General features: G+C 47.1%; 1 long non-coding RNA gene across 2 annotated transcripts; it reads right to left on the reverse strand.

Moving 5' to 3' along the window:
• Window positions 1–5,518: 5,518 nt before the first annotated feature.
• Window positions 5,519–13,288, reverse strand: LOC111943848 (uncharacterized). Of its 2 annotated transcripts, none has more exons than XR_015282239.1 (11): window positions 13,098–13,288; window positions 12,137–12,228; window positions 9,205–10,282; window positions 9,085–9,151; window positions 8,826–8,990; window positions 8,661–8,742; window positions 7,506–8,583; window positions 7,386–7,427; window positions 7,127–7,291; window positions 6,962–7,043; window positions 5,519–6,884 (listed from the first exon to the last, which is right to left on the reverse strand). It is a non-coding gene; the product is annotated as an uncharacterized LOC111943848 (long non-coding RNA). The 2 variants fall into 2 exon arrangements; XR_015282238.1 differs by having other exon boundaries at window positions 7,386–7,452.
• Window positions 13,289–19,280: the final 5,992 nt, after the last annotated feature.

Here is a 19,280-nt window from a genome sequence, read left to right on the forward strand (position 1 = left end):
TTGATAGATAATATTTAATATTTAATAGTCTTAAATAATAATTAGTAAATAATAAAGTTATAAACAATGAATATTTAATTAAATAATGATTAACAAATAGTATTTAATAATAGTAGATAATATTTAATCATTATTTATTAATACTTAGTTAAACTAATACATATAAAGATAACAATATATCTTGTTAAAAGTAATTAGAATAATAATTCTCTTATTTTAATAGAACGAGCAAAGCAATGTAATAAAGAAAACCGTTATTATTTTAAATAAAGTCAAACTAAAATAATAAAAACCAAAAAATCTCAGCTTTATTTCCGATATTTTAAACATTATCTTCAATCCAGAAACTACAGAACAGCTCCTCTCTGTTCCGTAGAAGCAGCAGCTCGTCTCCCTGTGCCACTCCAGACCCCGCACCCGCCTCCGGCCGCCCGAAAAGCCCAGGACGTGGCAGAAAGAATTGGCCACGACCGGCCCCGCCGCCCCAGGACACCGCCGGCCCCCAGATGCTGGCCGCGGCACACGCGGGCATGGCGCCCGACCTCACCGGCGCAGGGCTTCTGTCCTGGCGCACCGGCGCTCCCTGGATCGCGCCCGCGCAGCTCCCGCTCCCGCCGCCGCTCCCGCTTCCGCTCCCGCCGCCGCTCGCCGCCGCTCGCCGCCGCTCGCCGCCGCCGCCGCCGCCGCCGCCGCCGCCGCCGCCGCCGCCGCCGCCGCCGCTCGCCGCCGCCGCCGCTCGCCGCCGCCGCCGCCGAACTAACGCCCGCACCTCTCCAGCTCACGCTATTTATAGCCCACAGCCGGCCAGCCCAGCCAATCACAGCCCGAGGCAGCGCCGGGCCCGCCAATCCCAGCCCGCCCGTTCCCGCCGCGCTCGCCTCCGCGACCCCCCGCTGTCCCCTCAGGCTCCGCTCCCGCGATCCCCCCCGCTCCCCCCCCTTCTCCCCGTTTCTTTGGGCGAAATTACGGCCGGGACCTGAACGGGGAGCCCCCGCCCACCCTTCCCGGGACCCAGCAGCACCTCTCGGGGCTTCGGCAGCTCGGCTCCGCCGGCTCCCAAAGCGACAGCGGCCGGAGCGGCACACCAGCAAAACGGGGGAGCGGGACCGGGCCGCGACTGAGCGGGCTGAGCTTGGCGGGACCGCGCCTGGATTCAAAGGGTGGCTGTGATTGGCCAGCGCGGAGCAAGGCGGGCCGGGATTGGCGGAAGCTTTGAGGCTGCGGCCCATGGGAGCGCGAGGCGCTCAGTTGGCCGGAGTCAGGGGTGCTCGCAGGGTCCGCGGGCGCCCTGGGCCCCGCTCGCCAGACTCATTTAAAATCATTTAAAAGCCCTGCATCTCAGCCTCTAACCAAATAAAAAACAATTAAACCCTTGTTTTAAAAGTTTTTAATACCTATTTCTATAATATTGATCTTCTATATTTATACACACAGATATAATGCATAACAGATATTAAAGTACATTACTATCTATCTGTATAGCTTTCATACTGATTATTAATTTACTTGTCCAGATTTGGATTACTGGTATTTATTTCTTTTTTATGGCTCTATCTATCTATCTATCTATCTATCTATCTATCTATCTATCTATCTATCTATCTCCCTATATTAATTTCTTTATTATAGATGTGTATATTTTCATTTCTATATCATTCACTTAAATGCCCTGCCTCTAAGCCTCTAACCAAATAAAAAACCAAAAGTCCCTTCATTTAACTCTTTGTAATATTTATTTCTATCATATTGAACTTCTTTATTTATACACATAAATATAATACATACCAGATATTAAAATATATTATATTAGCATCGATCCATATAGTTTTCATACTGAATATTAATCTAATTTTCTAGATTTAGATTACTTGTATTTATTTCTTTTTTATGGGTCTCCATATATATATATCACCCTATATTTATTTATTTATTATAGATGTGTATATTTTCATTTCTATATTATTGATTTAAATGCCAGGCCTGTAACCAAATAAAAAACAATAATCCCCTTCATTTAAAAATTTTTAATATCTATTTTTATCATATTGATCTTCTTTATTTATACATACAGATATATTGCATAATAGATATTAAAATTTATTATATTAACATCTACCCATATAGTTTTCATACTGAATATTAATCTACTTGTCTCGATTTGGATTACTTGTATAGATAACTTTTTTATGGCTACATATATAAATATATATCTATCTCCCTATATTTATTTCTTTATTATAGATGTGTATATTTTCATTTCTATATTATTGATTTAAATGCCAAGCCTGTAACCAAATAAAAACCAGTAATTCCCTTGATTGAAATAATTATATCTATTTCTATAATATTGATTTTCTTTATTTATACACACAGAGATATAATGCACAACAGATATTAAAATACATTACCATCTATCCGTATATTTTTCATATTGAATATTAACCAGCTTGTCTAGATATAGATAATTTCTATTTATTTCTTTTTTATGGCTATATCTCTTTATCTCTCTATCTCTCTCTTCTCTCTCTATCGATCTCCCTATATTTATTTCTTTATTATAGATGTGTATATTTTCATTTCTGTATTATTCAGGTAAATGCCCTGCCAGTAACCAAATAAAAAACAAAAATCCATTTGATTTAAATATTTTTAGTATCTATTTATATCGTATTGATCTTCAATATTTATACACACAGATATGTTGCATAATAGATATTAAAATTTATTATATTAACCTCTATCCATATAGTTTTCATACTGAATATTAATCTACGTGTCTCGATTTGTATTACTTGTATTTATTTCTTTTTTAAGGCTGTGTATATATATATATATCTATCTCCCTATATTTATTTCTTTATTATAGATGTGTATATTTTCATTTCTATATTATTCATTTAAATGCCAAGCCTTTAAATAAAAACCAAAAAGCCCCTACATTTAAATATTTGTAAAATTTATTTCTATCATATTGATCTTCTTTATCTATACACATAGATATAATACATAACCGATATTAAAATATATTATATTAGCATCTATCCATATAATTTTCATACTGATTATTTCTTGTCTAGACTTGGATTACTTGTATTTATTTCTTTTTTATGGGTCTCGCTATATATATATATATATATATATATATATATATATATATATATATATATATATCACCCTATATTCATTTCTTTATTATAGATGTGTATATTTTCATTTCTATATTATTTATTTAAATGCCCTGCCTCTAAGCCTCTAACCAAATAAAAAACCAAAAGTCACTTCATTTAACTCTTTTTAATATCTATTTCTATCATATTGAACTTCTTTATTTATACACATAGATATAATACATACCAGATATTAAAATACATTATATTAGCATCTATCCATATAGTTTTCATACTGATTATTAATCTACTTGTCTCGATTTGGATTACTTGTATTTATTTCTTTTTATCTCTCTCTCTCTATATAGAGCTATCTAGCTTCCCTATATTTATTTATGTATACATTTATTTCTCTTTCTAATATTCTGCTTTTTGAAATTTGCATTTCTTTCTCTTGGAAACTCTCCAAATTCATTCAGCTAACACGTCAGAATGACAAAAATATAAATCCCTACTCAACCCCGACTTCAGAACGCGCTCGTCTCTATGGAACTTAGGCACAGAAATTTCTCTCGGTGCATTTTAATACCTCAGGGATGCACACATGTGTTTTATACACTCCCATTTTACAGGGAAGTAAGAGGTGGAAAGACAAAACCCACTTTCTTAATCCTCAGCCGTTCCTGACATAACAAAACCCTAACGACGGAGTGCACAGAGAGGGGGTTCCTTTCCAAGGGAATTTAGAGAGGTCAATTCCTGTTCCGTGCCAATACCTACCGTAAAAACCAGAACAACTCCACAGGTTTTTGGATTCTGCACCCAGCCCTCCCAGGGAATTTTAGTTTTAGTTTGTTAAAAATTAATTCAAAGTAAGGGAGACTTTTGTTTTGTTGTAGATAATATCATTTGGAGAAAGATGTGGGGGAATGAGTGTTGTTTTTGAAAATAACTTGTGTGGGGTGTTTTGTTTCTTTTGGAAATTAGTTATATATATAGACAGATAAAAGTAGAGATATTGAGTAAAAAGTGAGGCTCATATGTATTTTTTATTTAACGCTTAGACTTTTTTTGAGGTATATATTGTGTTATTTTTTCGTATTATTTATGATGTGTCATTTGGTTTTTGAGTTAAGACAATTTTATGGAGTTTTTTCTATTTAACCTGGAATTGATTTTAATTGCTTTTTTAAATACATTTTTTTATTTGTTACTGGGATTTTGGTTTTGTTAATGATATGTCAGGGTTTAGATTGAGTAGGGTTAGTTTGCTTAGTGGAGTTTGGGGTGTTAATGAATTAGGTGGCTTTTGCTAGATGTTTTTTAATATTTGAAAGACTTTTTTATGTAATGTTTTTAAGATGGTTTTTAATAGTTTTTTGGTTTGGTTTTTTTTTTGTACTTGGTGCATGGTAGGGGATATGGTATATTTACTGAATATTATGTTTTTTACTTTAGGTGTTGATAAGGTTGTTTTTGAAATGAGTTTTATGGTTTGATTAAATTTTTTAGGGGTATTATGTTTTTAAAGGGCTTGTTTTTTTAAGGTTAAGTATGACGTTTTGAGTAGCAGTGTGAGGTATAGGGTACGTTTTTATTTATTTAGTGTTTTTTTTTATTATTGTGAGTATGTAGTGTTTATTTTGGTGTGTTTGGGGTACAGTAATGTAGCTAATTTGTTATGTTTCTTATATTACTATTTGGATTATTGTTTCTTAGAGGGGGTTCATTTGTTCGATTGTAGTATGTTTTAAACTTATGGATAAGGTGAAAAGTATTATTTATGGTTAAATTTATTTCTTGGTTTTGTGTTTATTTGGAGATAGTATTTTTATTTTGATGATTCAAGGTATTATGAGATTATTAAGTTAAAACCAAATTGTTCCTGTATGGTTAATTACAGTTTATTTTTGACTTTTTTTTTTTTTTTGTACTTGCATGTACCTGTTTATTTGGTGGTTTTTATTAGTTGTATTTTTGGGGATATGAATATTTATATGATGGATTTTTAAAGGTAGTTTGTTTTTGTAGTGATTTCTTATTTTTTAGTAGTTTAATTTTTTTATTGTTAATGAGGTCTTTATTTTTATAGAGCATTGATTATTATTTATGAATTAGAAAGTAGCAATTTGGTTAGGTTGTTTTTAGTAATGCTGAGGGCTCATTGAATAGTTTTCAGTTTCGTAAGTTGTTGAGGTTTTTTTTAAGCAGATTTGGTTGTGTTAGGTTTTATATAGCTTTTTGTGTTTTGTTTTACTTTTATGATGTGGTATGAATTATTAGAAAAAAGAGTGTAGTGGGGTTTTATTGCTCCTCTTCTAATAAACAGGGTATAATTACTAATACACTTTTAAAACATGTTACTGGGATTGGGATGTAGGGTAGGCCAAAGAAACAATAAACTAAAGCTATTTGGTACAAATTTCAGTACTTTTATAAAGTTTTTATCCATCATTATTACTGAGCTTAGCATAACAGCTATTTTAATCTGTGCTCTTTTACTGTGAAAGTTATGTAGTAGCGACACTATTGGAGTTATTTTTGGATAAGAACATAAACTTAGGGACAAGAAAGGCATTAAAACCTCGAAAAAAACCTCAGAGACTAGAACAACATAAAGGCCTCCACCCTGAGAGACATGAACTTAAGTAACACCATTACAAAGTCCTTTATCCCAGCACACAGTAAGTACCAATACAACATAATCAGCATAGGTTTTCCTTACTCTTCTGAACCCCACATTGGGCAGCAAATAATAAAATGCTTAGAAAGCTAAGACAAAACTCAAAGCGCTGCAGGAAAACTTCACAAATGCAGACATCTAGTGTCGATGTAGAAAAAGCATCTAGATTCCAAAGTAAAACCTATGTCACAAATTTCAACTTACAGGGGCCTGGGACTTGGCCTTTTACACCTACAGCCAGGCTGGACAGCAGGGCAGGGCAGCTCCGGGACAACTACACCCAGACACCCGTGACACACCAGACAACAGACGAGGGGACACAATGGGGGGACAAAACTCTGGGCCACAAGAACGGCCGCAAGGACTGAGAGAATGCGGAACGAGATGAGCCGGGTGAGAATGAAGGCGAGCTGATGAAGCTCACAGAACCCGGGAGGAAGAAGATGCTGACGGAATGACAAACTCCAGGAACCGCCAAGACGGATGCCCAAGAATCTTATGGCCGCAATCCTCTACCTATTTTTGCGTTCCTTCAAGTCCTAAGCCGCAACAATGGATCCTCGCGGCGCACGGCTGTTGACACAGCTCGGAACAAGACGTCTAAAAGACATCCGATCGGATGCTTGTCAAAAGAGACGCGATTCCAAGGCCTCCGAGAGCTGCCGAGCCGAGGAGCCCAGAGATCGGAGATGCTATAAGCGATGCTGGGGTTTCTGGTAAGCCCCCAGAAGAGATAGGGCAAGGCACGTACAACACAAGAGGCACAAAAGACACAGAAGGCACGACGGACAAGTGACACAATGCGCCCCGAGGCTGCTCTGTCCTGCACACCTCAGCACTGTGAACAAAAGTGAGGCTCTCCCACCGTGTGGCCTAAGGGGCCACAGCCTGGACCTCCCCGTCCCCAAAGCTGACTCAAAAATCCCAGGTCACATGTCCCGACCCGGCACCCCCGCTTTCATCCCCTCTGCGGCTCGTAGCCTTCGACTCAGCTCTCGGATGCCCGGTGGGGAGGATCCACACGGAGCGCCAAGGAAGGCCGCCTGGCTATCCGGGAAGTTCCTGCCATCGCCAGGCTGTCGTCTCTCTGTCAGCTGCAAAACATAAAACAGAAAATCAGCAGCTGATCTTTGCAGGGCATCGGCCAAAACCCGACAATTCGGCTACTCACGGTGTCCTGCAAACGGCCGTGTCCTGAAGGCCGCATGATACCGCCACGCCAGGACCAGACACCGTCGTCGCAGAGGGCGCGCCTGAGTTAAGAGAAGAAAAAGTGATGTGGCATTGCCGAAACTTGAACAGGCCCTCGCTCCTCCTCCCGACATCCCCAACTCACGGGAAGCCCTCGGCCCCTTCCTGAAGGCCACCCACACGGCCCCTTTACGTGGAAAAGGCTCCGTCACGCGGTCCCTGTAACGCTTCCGCAGGGCTCACGGGAGCGGCGAAGCAGGCGTGCCGGCCGGCTGGCGATGGGGGTCTCGACGAAACGCGACTGGACCGCCTAAAGCACGCAAACAAGAAGGGACGCTTGGCGTTGCACCAGAAACTGAGGGCCCAGCGATAACAACAGCCTCCCTCCACCGGTCAACGCTCACCTTGCCCACTTCACCTTGACTGCTGCTAGCTGGCTCTGTTTCCTGAAAATAAAGAGAAAGAGGAGACCTGTAACACAGTGACCGGTTCCAGTTGCCCTGCAAAGACAAACATTGACTTACCTTCTCGGGGGAACCCCCTTACCCTGGATGGGGCTCTCTGCCACCGATTCCATGCATCCGCATCTGAAAGAAAGCTGAGACAAAAGTCAAAGCGCTGCAGGGTAACTTCACAGCTCCAGACATGTTGTGTTGATCTAGGAATATGTTCTAGACCCCAACTACACCCTACATCACAAATTTCAAATTACAGGGGCCTGGGACTTGGCCTTTTACACCTACAGCCAGGCTGGACAGCAGGGCAGGGCAGCTCCGGGACAACTACACCCAGACACCCGTGACACACCAGACAACAGACGAGGGGACACAATGGGGAGACAAAACTCTGGGCCACAAGAACGGCCACAAGGACTGAGAGAATGCGGAACGAGATGAGCCGGGTGAGAATGAAGGCGAGCTGATGAAGCTCACAGAACCCGGGAGGAAGAAGATGCTGACGGAATGACAAACTCCAGGAACCGCCAAGACGGATGCCCAAGAATCTTATGGCCGCAATCCTCTACCTATCTTTGCGTTCCTTCAAGTCCTAAGCCGCAACAATGGATCCTCGCGGCGCACGGCTGTTGACACAGCTCGGAACAAGACGTCTAAAAGACATCCGATCGGATGCTTGTCAAAAGAGACGCGATTCCAAGGCCTCCGAGAGCTGCCGAGCCGAGGAGCCCAGAGATCGGAGATGCTATAAGCGATGCTGGGGTTTCTGGTAAGCCCCCAGAAGAGATAGGGCAAGGCACGTACAACACAAGAGGCACAAAAGACACAGAAGGCACGACGGACAAGTGACACAATGCGCCCCGAGGCTGCTCTGTCCTGCACACCTCAGCACTGTGAACAAAAGTGAGGCTCTCCCACCGTGTGGCCTAAGGGGCCACAGCCTGGACCTCCCCGTCCCCAAAGCTGACTCAAAAATCCCAGGTCACATGTCCCGACCCGGCACCCCCGCTTTCATCCCCTCTGCGGCTCGTAGCCTTCGACTCAGCTCTCGGATGCCCGGTGGGGAGGATCCACACGGAGCGCCAAGGAAGGCCGCCTGGCTATCCGGGAAGTTCCTGCCATCGCCAGGCTGTCGTCTCTCTGTCAGCTGCAAAACATAAAACAGAAAATCAGCAGCTGATCTTTGCAGGGCATCGGCCAAAACCCGACAATTCGGCTACTCACGGTGTCCTGCAAACGGCCGTGTCCTGAAGGCCGCATGATACCGCCACGCCAGGACCAGACACCGTCGTCGCAGAGGGCGCGCCTGAGTTAAGAGAAGAAAAAGTGATGTGGCATTGCCGAAACTTGAACAGGCCCTCGCTCCTCCTCCCGACATCCCCAACTCACGGGAAGCCCTCGGCCCCTTCCTGAAGGCCACCCACACGGCCCCTTTACGTGGAAAAGGCTCCGTCACGCAGTCCCTGTAACGCTTCCGCAGGGCTCACGGGAGCGGCGAAGCAGGCGTGCCGGCCGGCTGGCGACGGGGGTCTCGACGAAACGCGACTGGACTGCCTAAAGCACGCAAACAAGAAGGGACGCTTGGCGTTGCACCAGAAACTGAGGGCCCAGCGATAACAACAGCCTCCCTCCACCGGTCAACGCTCACCTTGCCCACTTCACCTTGACTGCTGCTAGCCGGCTCTGTTTCCTGAAAATAAAGAGAAAGAGGAGACCTGTAACACAGTGACCGGTTCCAGTTGCCCTGCAAAGACAAACATTGACTTACCTTCTCGGGGGAACCCCCTTACCCTGGATGGGGCTCTCTGCCACCGATTCCATGCATCCGCATCTGAAAGAAAGCTGAGACAAAAGTCAAAGCGCTGCAGGGTAACTTCACAGCTCCAGACATGTTGTGTTGATCTAGGAATATGTTCTAGACCCCAACTACACCCTACATCACAAATTTCAAATTACAGGGGCCTGGGACTTGGCCTTTTACACCTACAGCCAGGCTGGACAGCAGGGCAGGGCAGCTCCGGGACAACTACACCCAGACACCCGTGACACACCAGACAACAGACGAGGGGACACAATGGGGAGACAAAACTCTGGGCCACAAGAACGGCCGCAAGGACTGAGAGAATGCGGAACGAGATGAGCCGGGTGAGAATGAAGGCGAGCTGATGAAGCTCACAGAACCCGGGAGGAAGAAGATGCTGACGGAATGACAAACTCCAGGAACCGCCAAGACGGATGCCCAAGAATCTTATGGCCGCAATCCTCTACCTATCTTTGCGTTCCTTCAAGTCCTAAGCCGCAACAATGGATCCTCGCGGCACACGGCTGTTGACACAGCTCGGAACAAGACGTCTAAAAGACATCCGATCGGATGCTTGTCAAAAGAGACGCGATTCCAAGGCCTCCGAGAGCTGCCGAGCCGAGGGGCCCAGAGATCGGAGATGCTATAAGCGATGCTGGGGTTTCTGGTAAGCCCCCAGAAGAGATAGGGCAAGGCACGTACAACACAAGAGGCACAAAAGACACAGAAGGCACGACAGACAAGTGACACAATGCGCCCCGAGGCTGCTCTGTCCTGCACACCTCAGCACTGTGAACAAAAGTGAGGCTCTCCCACCGTGTGGCCTAAGGGGCCACAGCCTGGACCTCCCCGTCCCCAAAGCTGACTCAAAAATCCCAGGTCACATGTCCCGACCCGGCACCCCCGCTTTCATCCCCTCTGTGGCTCGTAGCCTTCGACTCAGCTCTCGGATGCCCGGTGGGGTGGATCCAAACGGGGTGCGAAGGAAGGCCGCCTGGCTATCCGGGAAGTTCCTGCCATCGCCAGGATGTCATCATCTGGTCAGCTACAACCAAGAAGACCAAATATCAATGCAGGAACTTAGTGGCACATCTGTGAAAACCCAGCACTTACCTTCTCTAGAGAATGCCCAGGTTCATGGGTTGCACACTTCACCCCACAGGGAGGCAGAGGCTTGCTTCACAGCAGTATTGGCTGACACAGCCAAATTACCACCACCTCAAGGAGGGGAGGAAGACTCTCCAATCAGTGAGGGACAGAGAACCCAGGGTACCCCAAGGATAGAAACCCCAGCTTATATGACACCAGTAGGCCCTAGCACTCACTATCTCTTCCTGGCTGGCCCTAGCACCAGGGAATTGCCTGCACCTCTCGTGGGTTCTAGCACATTGCTGCTTTAGGGTTCCTGCCTGCAGCTGTCTCAAGGAAACGGGAGCACTGTTAGGGCTACTGTTTAGGGTTTGAATAATCCTGTACTCTACCTTATATCCCAACCTGTACCCCTTTTATTTTCACTGTCTGTCTCCAGCCCTCGAGCCCTTGACCTCTGAAGCCCTCCCTCAGCCTCTCTGTGTCACTGCCAAGCTGCCCCACTGAACCCTACAAACTTACAACCCTACGCTTGCAACCGGGGATGCTCCTTATCCATAGGCCCCAAGAGATGTCCCTTAGCCCGGACCAGGCAATCCACAGTTGCTCCCTACCCTACCTAAGTTTGGCCCTGAGACAGGGCAGAGGCTGACAGAGCCGAACTCTTTGCGGAGGCCAGGCACGAAGCCTTACCAACCGCCGCCTCGAGGAGGGCTGGGAGCAATCCCCGGCTGCGGAGGGACAGAGAGCCCAGGGTGGGGCGGGGCGGGAAACCCCCTGTTTCCCCAACCCTGTGGATCGTCCCCCCACTATCTCTTCCTGGCTGGCCCTAGCACCAGGGAACTGCCTGCACCTCTCGTGGGTTCTGGCACTCTGCTGCTTTTAGGGTTCCTGCCTGCAGCTGTCTCAAGGAAACGGGAGCACTGTTAGGGCTACTGTTTAGGGTTTGAATAGACCTGTACTCTACCTTATATCCCAACCTGTACCCCTTTTATTTTCACTGTCTGTCTCCAGCCCTCGAGCCCTTGACCTCTGAAGCCCTCCCTCAGCCTCTCTGTGTCACTGCCAAGCTGCCCCACTGAACCCTACAAACTTACAACCCTACGCTTGCAACCGGGGATGCTCCTTATCCATAGGCCCCAAGAGATGTCCCTTAGCCCGGACCAGGCAATCCACAGTTGCTCCCTACCCTACCTAAGTTTGGCCCTGAGACAGGGCAGAGGCTGACAGAGCCGAACTCTTTGCGGAGGCCAGGCACGAAGCCTTACCAACCGCCGCCTCGAGGAGGGCTGGGAGCAATCCCCGGCTGCGGAGGGACAGAGAGCCCAGGGTGGGGTGGGGCGGGAAACCCCCTGTTTCCCCAACCCTGTGGATCGTCCCCCCACTATCTCTTCCTGGCTGGCCCTAGCACCAGGGAACTGCCTGCACCTCTCGTGTGTTCTGGCACTCTGCTGCTTTTAGGGTTCCTGCCTGCAGCTGTCTCAAGGAAACGGGAGCACTGTTAGGGCTGCTATTTAGGGTTTGGGGTGGGGTACACCTGAACTCCACCTTACCTATACCCCTTTTTTTCACTGTTTGCTCAGCCTTTTTTTCTTGGAATTCTTGTGAAAAATTGAGGGCACCGGGGAGGGACTGCCATGATGAAATCAAAAGGGAAAAGGACAAAGATCACCCCTGCAAATCCACACTGGCTCAGCTGTTCAGGTGCTGCTTCCTGGCAGGAAGCTTTGTCCATCACCACCTCCTTTAAGCAGTGCTCCAAGTCCAAGTGCATCCAGGTGCTCCCCCAGACCCTATGAGATGCTCTCACCGTCACTCCAGCAGATGCCACTGGGAGCCCACCAGAAACTCCTCTCCTCCAGCAGTTCCATGCCAACATTGTTTTGCCACTCGTATTTGGCCCTGTAATAACGGCAAAATTGTTGCCCTCCATCAGGTACATGTTATTAGACACAGGTTTTTCCATGGCCATCTTTTCAAGAACAGGGCGCCATCCCTGCTAGATTGCTAAATTATTGGTAAATTCTGGAAAACCTAAATAAGAAAAAAAGTCTAAGACACTGATGAGTTAATATGGGAACCTTTATATCACTAAACTAGTATGTCTTGAAATAAAGTGAATTCTTCCAAGCCTACTACAAAAATCATATTCCTAAAAATAAAATAACCAAAAAACAAACAGCATCAAATTCCCACCAATGTCATCAATAAAATCACAATACCTCCACTAACCAAGGGAAAAAAATCTTAACCCCCTCAAAAAGACTCAACACTGAAACACAACTCATCCTAACATTTCAACTAAGAATACTAAAATAAATTTTCATAACAAATATTCCCTCTATCCACACCACCAATACTACATAAAATAAATACCATACTTTCATCACAGCACCCCCGAATCAAAAACCTAAATTGCCCTAAAATCTTTAAAATAATCACAAATTAACCCCAAAATAAAAACTTTAATCTCACTAACAAAAAAACCCAAAACAGGCAACACAAACAAAACCAACACCGTACAACCAACTACCAGCAAAAACAGATGCTATGCTCTTTCACTAACAGTTCTTATCACATCAGCAAAGTTAGACATAAATAAAAAACAACGCTATTGAACTCCACACAACAAATCACACCAACTATTAAAAAATAATCAGACCAACTCACTAAACTCAAACCTGAACCCGCCTCTCCTCCACATGGCTCTGTCGCTCCCTGGCAAAAGGAAATCAAAAAGGAAAAGGAGAAAAGCCCCACTGCAAACTCACACTGGCTTACTTGCTCCGATGCTGCTTCCAGACACAAAGGTATCTGCCTTGACACCTCTAAGCAATGCTCCATATCCAAACGCATCCAGCTGTTCTCCCAGATCCTATGAGATGGTCTCAGTATCATTCCAGGAGATACCCCCAGGGAGCCCACCATAAACACCTCTTCTCCAACTGCTCCATGCCCAAGCAAAGTGAGCTAAACCCTCCCCCTAAAATAGCCCTGGGCAGGACCCACCCATTCTTTACCATAATTGCTCACACCTGGGGCTGCTCTGAGCGCTCATCAACCTCACTGCTCACACCTGGAGCTACTCTGAGCACTAATCAACCTCACAATTCAGTTTGTGCTGTTGCCATCCTACGGGTGAGGGGAGGGGCAGAAGGAACTTGTTGCTCATTCCCTGGACGGCTCATTGTCTGCACCTGACACTCTGGGGCACCAGGCTTTCCTTGCTATGGATGAGGACACCTCTCCTCCTCCTGGTGCCCAAGGCTGAAAATGGAATTCCACCTCCACAATTCCGTGTGTTTGAGTTTCATAATTCCCAATGTAATTCCCCAGGGATCATAAGCCATCACCTCTAATTTTTCCTCGAGAATCACTGCTGACTTGCCTTTCTGTGGAAGTGCTTGACACATGGATGCAGAGTTCAGGGGCTTGTTTATGGCTTATCCTGATGAGCACAAATGAAATCCAAACACCCAGAATTACACGGAAATATGGATAAAGTTTATAAATACTCCTCTTCCCTGCAAATCCCTGGAAACCTCCCATTGACCTTTTACTCTTAACCTCTGAATTTTGACCTTTGACTCTTGACTTTAGCTCTCTGAAGTTTGATTCCCTGATAATTGACCTTGAACCACATAACCTTGGAAAATTAACCTATGACATTGGACCTTGGACACTTTACTCTTGATCTTTGAACACTGACCATTCACATGTGACCCTTGAAGTTTGAATCCCTGACTTTTCAATTTAACCACTGACCCCTGACCTTTTGCCCTTGACCTCAGCCCTTTGACACTGTCACAATATCAATATTACTGACCTACAGTGATTTCAGCATATGAATGCTACCATAGTTATCTCATCCAGCCATGTCAATCCCACTATCAGTCTCTATACCAGTCCCCCAGTGATTATAGCTCCAGATCAAGTGACCCTTTCCCTGCCCCAGTGATTCCAGCTCTTGGCCCACAAGCTTTATTTGACTGCAAGCTCTCTTCTTCCAGCTCCAGATGCATATTTTTCCAATGCTGCTGGCTGATACTTCCCCAGGTTGAAGGTGCAGGATGTTCCTCCTGTCTCCAGCTCGGCAACATTTCAGCTCCCACCCTAGGGCCTAGAAGCCCACCCCACAGTCAATATCCCAGCTCCACAGTGATTTCAGCGCCAGCCCTTCAGTGACTATCACAGACGCAGGCAAAATACCAGAACTGCCAGAGGTTGAGGTCCCCTGTTACATAGCCATTTTTTTGGCCCTGCCCATCTTGTTCTATTTCCAGTCGCAGGACCCAGCCCCAACATCCATCTCACAGGCCTACAGTGATTGCAGCATACAGATCCTACAGTGACAATCCCATTATCGGTCCCTAACCCAGCTCCAGCCCTGGAGTGCCATTCCCAGCCCCAGTGATTTCAGCTCGTGTCCCACAAGCTTTATTTCACTCCAAGCTCTCTTCTTGCTGCCCCAGATGTCTGTTTCTCCAATGCTGCTGGCTGCAACCTCCCCAGGTTGAAGGAGCAGGATGTTCCTCCTGTCTCCAGCTCGGCAACATTTCAGCTCCCCCCCTAGGGCTTATAAGCCATCCCCACAGTCAATACCCCAGCCCCCCAGTGATTTCAGCGCCAACCCTAGAATGCTTTCCCTGCCCATTGATTTCAACTCCAGCCCTGGAAAGCCCTTCCCAGCCCCACAGTGATTTCAGCTCTTGGCCCACAAGCTTTATTTCACTGCAAGCTTTCTTCTTCCAGCTCCAGATGCATGTTTCTCCAATGCTCCTGGCTGAAACGTCTCCAGGTACAAGGCGCAGGATCTTCCTCCTGTCTCCAGCTCGGCAACATTTCAGCTCCCACCCTAGGGCCTACAAGGCCGCCACACAGTCAATGTCCCAGCCCCACAGTGATTTCCTCTCCAGCCCTACAGTGGCTATCAGACACAGGCAAAATCCCAACACTGCCAGCATTTCAGCTCCCATGTTACGGTCCCATTATTTTGGCCCTAACCATCTTGTTCTATTTCCAGTCATAGTACCCAGCCCCAACATCCATATCACAGGCCTACAGTGATTCCAGCACCAGTCCTACAGTGCTTATTAAAGACGCAGGCCAAATCCCGATAGTGCCAGAGTTTCAGTCACCATGTTACAGTCCCATTATTTTGGCCCTACCCATCTTGTTCTATTTCCAGTCACAGGACCCACCCCAACATCCATATCACAGGCCTACAGTGATTCCAGCACACAGATCCTACAGTGGCAATCCCATTATCAGTCCCTATCGCAGCCCCACAGTGATTTCAGCACTTGGCCCACAAGCTTTATTTCACTGCATGCTCTCTTCTTCCAGCTCCAGATGCGTGTTTCTTCAATGCTGCTGGCAGAAACTTCTCCAGGTACAAGGCGCAGGATCTTCCTCCTGTCTCCAGCTCGGCAACATTTCAGCTCCCCCCCTAGGGCCTAGAAGCCCACCCCACAATGTCCCAGCCCCACAGTGATTTCAGCACCAGCCCTACAGTGGCTATCAAAGACGCAGGCAAAACCCCGACACTACCAGCATTTCAGCTCCCATATTACGGTCCAATTATTTTGGCCCTACCCATCTTGTTCTATTTCCAGTCACAGGACCCAGCCCCAACATCCATATCACAGGCCTACAGTGACTCCAGCACACAGATCCTACAGTGGCAATCCCATTATCAGTTCCTATCCCAGCCCACAGTGATTTCAGCTCTTGCCCTGGAGAGCCCTTCCCAGCCTTAGTGATTTCAGCTCTTGGCCCACAAGCTTTAGTTCACTGCATGCTCTCTTCTTCCAGCTCCAGATGCGTGTTTCTTCAATGCTTCTCCAGGTACAAAGCGCAGGATCTTCCTCCTGTCTCCAGCTCGGCAATATTTCAGCTCCCACCCTAGGGCCTAGAAGCCCACCCCACAGTCAATGTCCCAGCCCCACAGTGATTTCAGCCACAGCGCTACAGTGGCTATCAAAGACGCAGGCAAAATCACCAACGCATCTCAGCTCCCATGTTACGGTCCCATCATTTTGGCCCGACCCATCTTGTTCTCTTTCCAGTCACAGGACCCAGCCCCAACATCCATATCACAGGCCTACAGTGATTGCAGCACACAGATCCTACAGTGGCAATCCCATTATCAGTCCCTCTCCCAGCCCCACAGTGAATTCAGCACCAGCCCTACAGTGGCTATCAAAGACGCAGGCAAAACCCCGGCACTGCCAGCATCTCAGCTCCCATGTTACGGTCCAATTATTTTGGCCCGACCCATCTTGTTCTATTTCCAGTCACAGGACCCAGCCCCAGCATCCATATCACAGGCCTACAGTGACTCCTGCACACAGATCCTACAGTGGCTATGACATTGTCAGTCCCTACCGCAGCCCCACAGTGATTTCAGCTCTAGCCCTGGAGAGCCCTTCCCAGCCTTAGTGATTTCAGCTCTTGGCCCACAAGCTTTAGTTCACTGCATGCTCTCTTCTTCCAGCTCCAGATGCGTGTTTCTTCAATGCTGCTGGCAGAAACTTCTCCCGGTACAAGGCGCAGGATCTTCCTCCTGGCTCCAGCTCGGCAACATTTCAGCTCCCCCACTAGGGCCTAGAAGCCCACCCCACAGTCAATGTCCCAGCCCCACTGTGAATTCAGCACCAGCCCTACAGTGGCTATCAAAGACACAGACTAAATCCCGGCACTGCCAGCATTTCAGCTCCCATGTTACGGTCCCATTATTTTGCCCCTACCCATCCTGTTCTATTTCCAGTCACAGGACCCAACCCCAACATCCATCTCACAGGCCTACAGTGATTGCAGCACACAGATCCTACAGTGGCATTCCCATTATCAGTCCCTATCCCAGCCCACAGTGATTTCAGCTCTAGCCCTGGATAGCCCTTCTCAGCCCCAGTGATTTCAGCTCTTGGCCCACAAGCTTTATTTCACTCCAAGCTCTTCTTCCAGCTCCAGATGCGTGTTTCTTCAATGCTGGTGGCTGAAACTTCTCCAGGTACAAGGCGCAGGATCTTTGTCCCTTCTCCAGCTCGGCAACATTTCAGCTCCCACCCCAGGGCCTAGAAGCCCACCCCACAGTCAATGTCCCTGCCCCACAGTGAATTCATCACCAGCTCTACAGTGGCTATCAAAGACACAGACTAAATCCCGGCACTGCCAGCATTTCAGCTCCCATGTTACGGTCCCATTATTTTGGCCCTATCCATCTTGTTCTATTTTCAGTCACAGGACCCAGGCCCAACATCCATATCACAGGCCTACAGTGATTGCAGCACACAGATCCTACAGTGGCAATCCCATTATCAGTCCCTATCCCAGCCCCACAGTGATTTCAGCTCTTGGCCCACAAGCTTTATTTCACTGCAAGCTCTTCTTCCAGCTCCAGATGCGTGTTTCTTCAATGCTGCTGGCAGAAACTTCTCCGGGTTCAAGGCGCAGGATCTTCCTCCTGTCTCCAGCTCGGCAACATTTCAGCTCCCCCACTAGGGCCTAGAAGCCCACCCCACAGTCAATGTCCCAGCCCCACAGTGATTTCAGCCACAGCGCTACAGTGGCTATCAAAGACGCAGGCAAAACCCCGACACTGCCAGCATTTCAGCTCCCATGTTACGGTCCCATTATTTTGCCCCTACCCATCTTGTTCTATTTCCAATCACAGGACCCAGCACCAACACCCATATCACAGGCCTACAGTGATTCCAGCACACAGATCCTACAGTGGCAATCCCATTAGCAGTCCCTATCCCAGCCCCACAGTGATTTCAGCATCAGCCCCACAGTGGCTATCGAAGACGCAGACAAAATCCCTAACCCTAACCCATTTCAGCTCCCATGTTACGGTCCCATTATTTTGGCCCTACCAATCTTGTTCTATTTCCAGTCACAGGACCCACCCCAACATCCATATCACAGGCCTACAGTGATTGCAGCACACAGATCCTACAGTGGCAATCCCATTATCAGTCCCTATCCCAGCCCCACAGTGATTTCAGCTCTTGGCCCACAAGCTTTATTTCACTGCAAGCTCTCTTCTTCCAGCTCCAGATGCGTGTTTCTTCAATGCTTCTCCAGGTACAAGGCGCAGGATCTTCCTCCTGGCTCCAGCTCGGCAACATTTCAGCTCCCACCCCAGGGCCTAGAAGCCCACCCCACAGTCAATGTCCCAGCCCCACTGTGAATTCAGCACCAGCCCTACAGTGGCTATCAAAGACACATACTAAATCCCGGCACTGCCAGCATTTCAGCTCCCATGTTACGGTCCCATTATTTTGCCCCTACCCATCCTGTTCTATTTCCAGTCACAGGACCCAACCCCAACATCCATCTCACAGGCCTACAGTGATTGCAGCACACAGATCCTACAGTGGCATTCCCATTATCAGTCCCTATCCCAGCCCACAGTGATTTCAGCTCTAGCCCTGGATAGCCCTTCTCAGCCCCAGTGATTTCAGCTCTTGGCCCACAAGCTTTATTTCACTGCAAGCTCTTCTTCCAGCTCCAGATGCGTGTTTCTTCAATGCTGCTGGCTGAAACTTCTCCAGGTACAAGGCGCAGGATCTTTGTCCCTTCTCCAGCTCGGCAACATTTCAGCTCCCACCCCAGGGCCTAGAAGCCCACCCCACAGTCAATGTCCCTGCCCCACAGTGAATTCATCACCAGCTCTACAGTGGCTATCAAAGACACAGACTAAATCCCGGCACTGCCAGCATTTCAGCTCCCATGTTACGGTCCAATTATTTTGGCCCTACCCATCTTGTTCTATTTCCAATCACAGGACCCAGCCCCAACATCCATCTCACAGGCCTACAGTGATTGCAGCACACAGATCCTACACTGGCAATCCCATTATCAGTTCCTATCCCAGCCCACAGTGATTTCAGCTCTTGGCCCACAAGCTTTATTTCACTGCAAGCTCTTCTTCCAGCTCCAGATGCGTG

The sequence above is a fragment of the Cyanistes caeruleus genome, unplaced genomic scaffold, assembly GCF_971803275.1.
Source record: "Cyanistes caeruleus unplaced genomic scaffold, bCyaCae1.hap1.1 HAP1_SCAFFOLD_203, whole genome shotgun sequence".
Classification (NCBI taxonomy): Eukaryota; Metazoa; Chordata; class Aves; order Passeriformes; family Paridae; genus Cyanistes; species Cyanistes caeruleus.